Here is a 6,000-nt window from a genome sequence, read left to right as displayed (position 1 = left end):
TCAAAATCAAATGGCAAGCCAGCAACTCATAGCATACTTGTCATAAAAAAAAAAAAAATACTAAAGGCATTCTCATTAAAATAGGCAACAAAACAAGGATGCCCATACTCACTTCTGTTACTTATAGTTATGGTGCAAGTTCTGCATACCGTTGCAATAATGCAAGACAAGTGCAATGATGCCAGAAAAAAGATGGGGCACCTACTGGAAAGGAGAAATAATTATTTTCATTTGCCTACAACACAGTACATATCTATAAAACAAAAAAAACCAAGTTTAAACTACTGAAATTAATAGAAGAGTTTTCTAAAACTCACACTGGTTACTCCAACGTCAATGGCAAAAATATTCAAAAACCTCTCATCTAGCTCTAATGTAATATACAAAACTTAACTGTCAACCATAATCATCCTACTGTGCAACAGAACATCAGAACTTATTCCTCCTCTAACTGTAATTTCCCCTTCTCCCTAGTCTCTGGTAACCACTGTTCTACTCTCTGTCTGTATAATATTAACTTTGGGTTTTGGAGGGGGTTGGTTTTTTTTAAGATTCCACAAATGAGTGAGATCATATGGTATTGTCTTTCTGTGCCTGGCTTACTTCACTTAACGTAATGACCTCCAAGTCCATCCACGTTGCTGCAAATGACCAGATTTCATTCTTTTTCAGGGCTGAAAATGATAAATGCATGAGGTGATGGATCCATTAACCACCCTGACCAGATCATTATACAACATATATATGTATCAAAACATCAGATCGTGCCCCATAAGCATGCACAATTGCAATGTGTCAATTAAAATAATTTTTTTTAAACAAATCAGTGGCTTAATACAGAGTTTCAGCTTAGGATGATAAAAATATTCCAGAGATGGATAGTGTTGATGGTTGCACAACAATGTGAATGTACTTAATTCCACTAAACTGTACACACTTAAAAATGGTTATTAAAGTGGTAAATATTATGTTATGTATACTTTGCCCCAATTAAAAAAAAAATCAATGACTTGGATTTCCTTGAATAAGACTGGGACTATACAAGTACTCAGTAATTAGTTTTTGAATATATGACTAGTTTTGAAAGGTTAGTGGTGAAAAAATATGCATTAACAATAGAGATAGGCAAGGGAAGGAGAGAGGAGGGGACGGAAGAGGAAGGTGGGCAGGGAGAGAAGAGGAGGAGAGAGGGAGGGAAAGGAGGAGAGGCAAGGACGAGAGAGAAATAAATGCAGGACTCATATGAAGCTAAAAATGCTTATTCGGGGACATCAAAGACAACCCGAGTTTTTTTTTAAAAAAAGAAGCATATATGTTCCTAGATGGAAACATTAAATATTGCAAGAAACTAGAATTTCCCCAAATTAATCTTTAAACATAATTCAATTCTAGCCAAAATATTAGCAGGATCTCTCTTCCAGAATTTGACACAATAATTGTGAGGTTTATCTGGAATAATAAATGAGTGAGAACAGCCAATAAGATTTTGAACATCAGTAATCAGGAAGGAGAAGCTATACCAGAAATGCATAATGTGCTTTATCATTTCTTTTACTTCATTCCAGAAGACTAGAAGTTTGGCTTCTTCCAGCTTATTCATAATTGTCCGGAGAAAGAAAAGAACATTGCTGCAAGCTGCTATAAGTCGCTTTAACATAGTAAGCAAGCGCTTTCAGAAGAATGCATAGCTACTTTTAGTATATTCTGTATTTTTATTTTTAAAATAGAACACCACTATTGGAAATGAAACAAAAAGCTGTGCTGTGTTAATTAACCGAAGTATGTTAACAGAATTCAGGATTTTGAAACTCTGTGTTTTGGGCTCTGAGTTTCAAAGATATTCATGTAAAGATATTCATGTATTCTTGTACAACTTATGAAAGCAAGATCTTTCTCTTAGAAAAGTAAAGTTTTTATTGGCCATTGAAAACACAAATAGAGAACAATTTTTAAAAGGATGATGGCAATAGTATCAAATAGATTAATAAACAGACTAATAAACAGAATAGAAAGCTTAGAAACAGTGCTAAGTATATATATGACTTAAGTATATAGTAAGTGTCATGTTTTAAGTCAATAGGAAAAGCATAAATTATTCAACATTTACCATTGAGGTTACTGAGGAATCATTTGTGGGGGAAAATAGTTCCCTAAGTCACAGCACACACTAAAATGAATTCCAAATAGATTAAAGAGTTTAATTTCCTCATACACTTAACAAATATTTACCAACTGCAGACTTACCAGCAAGACCACTGAGGATACAACAGTGAAGAAATCCCCAGGTATCCCCGTGGGGTTTACAGTCCAGCTGTGGCCTGACGGTATGTTCTGGTGACTCCAGTGGAATTGGGGAAGTGTTCTATTGTTAAAATCAGGGGTCTAGTGACAACTGCTCAGGACTAAGGAATGTTTCACTTTCCAGCTTGCATTGCTTTTATCTGGTGAACAGAGACACTCAATGGTAACCCTTTGACTTTTTACCTTTCCCCTTGGTAATAGTAGATTTTAGGTGGTTTCCTGCTTACCATTTACAAATATTGCGTGGGAGGTAATCAAGCTCGAGGATGTTTAAAACCCAGCTTCTCTGGCATTTATGGGCAGATGCTGAAGTTAAAAAGCCAAAAGTTCACAAGAAGGCAGAGGGGATCTCCCAGAACAAAGGGCAAAGGTAGCAATATTGAGATCATTTATCCTGCCACCCCTGATGAATCCATGAGAAGAGAGAAGAGAAATCCAGCTTAAAAACAAATAAATGCATAAATGTCTCTCTCTCTCCCTGTCTCTCTCTTCCTCTCTTCCCTGTGCTTGCACTAAGATGTTACCTGACAGGTATGGTATGAGGTGTGGCATATGGCTAATAAAACTGCCTCCAATTCTGCCTTCTAATTGTTTCTTCTGTAATTCACGTGGCAACCATAAGGAAGACATCAAAGGTTGAACTGCACAACCAGTTATTTAATTACCTTTGTGATGATGCTGGAGAAGTCCAGGGTCAAGGAATTCATAGAACAAGAGCTCAGACCTAACTTCAGGGGACAGGTGAGGCTTCCCCAAGGACATTTGAGAGCTCTGAAGGGGGAGCAGGAATTAAATAGGTAGAGAAGCTCAGGTAGAGGGTGAGCAGGTGCAGAGAAGAATTTCTAGTTGGAAGGGGCGGGCAGTTCAAGGGACTGGAGGGTGGCCAATGAGGCTGGGGTTCAGGGAGCGGTGGGAAAATGGGGTAGAAACAGACTGCCGTGTGTGGTGGGGGCAGCGACCATAAGGGCCCTCTAGGTCATATTTAGGATTTTGGTCATCACCCTCAGAGCAATGAGAAGCCACTGAAAGACTTTAAGCAGGAGGGTGACAAGACCAGACTTGCATTTTGAAAATATCACTCTGGCTGGAGGGTAGATTGCAAAAAGGCAAAGACTGGAAGTGGGGAGACCAGTAAAACATCTACTGAAGCAAGATAAAAAATGATGGTATGTGGGAGTAAAGCAAGGGCAGGAGAGAAAGCTTAGAGAGTTAGAGGACATTTCAGAGGTAAGCCAACAGGACTAGCAAGTTGACCCTCTGTGGGCAGTGGTAGAGATGACCCCAAGATCTCCGGGTTCACCAGTGGGACAAACCAGGTTTTACCATTCACATAATCACAAACATGGAAGAGAGGCTGAGTTTGGCAGAAGGAAAACAAGGACTGAGATAGAGCTTGAGTTTTGTTTTAGACTCATGGGTTTATTTGGAGATGTCTATGAGATAGCCATGGGGAGACTAAAAGGAAATAGTAGGGTATTTGGTCTTGAGCCCAGGGAAGGGTCTAAAATAGAAATATAAATCTGGAAACCACTGTCTCAAAAATGGTCACTGAAGTCACAGGAGGAGCTGAGGTATCCTAGAGAGAGAACAGAGTGAGAAGATGGAAGAAACCAGAACTGGGTCTTAACTCCAAAATTTAAAGGTTAGGTCCTAGATTTTCAAATTTGTTGGCATCTCTAATGATTCTCTGTATTTCTGTGGTATCAGTTGAAATGTCTCCTTTTTCATTTCTGATTTTTGTTATTTGGGTCTTCTCTTTTCTTTTTTTAGTTAGTCTAGCTAATAGTTTGTCTATTTTGTTTATCTTCTCAAAAAACAACTCTTTTTTATCAATCTTTTGTATTTTGAGGGGTCTCTCTTTCATTTAGTTCTGCTCTAATCTTTATTATTTCCTTTATCAGAGAAATGCAAATAAAAACTACATTGAGATATCATCTCACCCCAGTTAGACTGGCTATTATCAAAAAAACAGAATAAAAAATGCTGGAGAGGATGTGGAGAAAGGGGACCCATCTGTTGGTGGGACTGTGAATTAGTACAGTAATTATGGAAAATAGTATGGAGGTTTCTGAAACAGCTACAGATCGAACTAGCATACAATCCAGCAATTCCACTACTGGTATATACCCAAAGGAATGGAAATCATCATGTCAAAGGGATACCGGCTTGCCATGTCTATCACAGTTCTATTTACAATAGCCAAGATATGGAACCAACCTAAATGTCCATTGATGGACAACTGGATTAGGAAAACATGGTCTATATACAATGGAATACAACTACAAGTCAGCCATTAAAAAAATGGAATTCTGTCATTCGCAGCAGCATGGATGAGCTTGGAGAAAATTATGTTCAGTGAAATAAGCCAGGCACAAAGAGAAATAACACATCCTCACTCATAAGTGGGAGGAAAGAAAGAAAGAGATAGAGATTGAGATATAGAGAGAGGGAGGAGGGAGGGAGGGAGGGAGGGAGGGAGGGAGGGAGGGAGGAAGGAAGGAAGGAAGGAAGGAAGGAAGGAAGGAAGGAAGGAAGGAAGGAAGGAAGGAAGGAAGGAAGGAAGGAAGGAAGGAAGGAAGGAAGGAAGGAAGGAAGGAAGGAAGGAAGATCAATCATAATAATGCGCTGAACTTTCAGAAGGAGAGAACAAGGGCCAAGCCCGTGGCGCACTCGGGAGAGTGCGGTGCTGGGAGCGCGGCGACGCTCCCGCCGCGGGTTCGGATCCTATATAGGAATGGCCGGTGCACTCACTGGCTGAGTGCCGGTCATGAAAAAGACAAAAAAAAAAAAAAAAAAAAAAAAGAAGGAGAGAACAAGACTGTGTTTTCTAGAACTGGTACAGCAGGAAGGGGGATACCAAGAAATGGTTAATGAACACAAAACAGCTAGTTAGGAAAATAAGTTCTATTGATGTACAGTCAAGCCAGGCACCTATAATTAACAATAATTTACTGCATGCTATCAAATGACTAGAAGAGAGGATATCGAATGTCCTCAAAACAAAGAAATGATTACGTTTTGTGATGAACATGCTCATTATCCTGGTTTGGTCATCACACATTGTACACAGATACTGATTTTCAACTCTGTACTCCACAAATATGTATAATCAATTATATTTCAATAAATAAATAAAATGTAAAAAAAATAAAGATCTGGTTAGAGAAAGATGTACTGCAAAGAATACTAAGAAGGAATATCTAGAAAGTGTAGGAACAACATTTACAGAGTGTGGAGTCTGAGAAGCCAAGGCAAGAAGTGAATGAGGTCACCTGTGATCATGCTGCAGAGACACCAGGAAAAATAAGGACAGGGAAGATAAAAAATGAAAACAACAAGATAATGAAAGTACCATTTTAAAATGGGGTGGAAAATTTTTCAAACTTTGGCTGATGTATTAGCCAGCTAGGGCTGCCATAACAAAATACCACAAATTGCATGGCTTAAAAACAGAAATTTATTTTCTGTTTTTCTGAAATTTACTCTCTTTCTGACTTGCAGGTGTCCTTACCCCTGAACAAGAATGGACAGACAGAGAAAATTCTCTGGTACCTATTCTTGTAAGGACACTACTACTATGGATTAGGGCTCCCCCACTATGATCTCATTTAACCTTAATTACCTCCTATAGGCCCTTTCTCCAAATACAGTCACCTGGGGGTTAGGGCTTCAATATATAGGAATTTTAGGGGGATGCAA

Source organism: Cynocephalus volans, chromosome 10 (assembly GCF_027409185.1).
Source record: "Cynocephalus volans isolate mCynVol1 chromosome 10, mCynVol1.pri, whole genome shotgun sequence".
In the NCBI taxonomy this organism is placed as follows: Eukaryota; Metazoa; Chordata; class Mammalia; order Dermoptera; family Cynocephalidae; genus Cynocephalus; species Cynocephalus volans.
Note: the sequence above shows the minus strand (reverse complement) of the source record.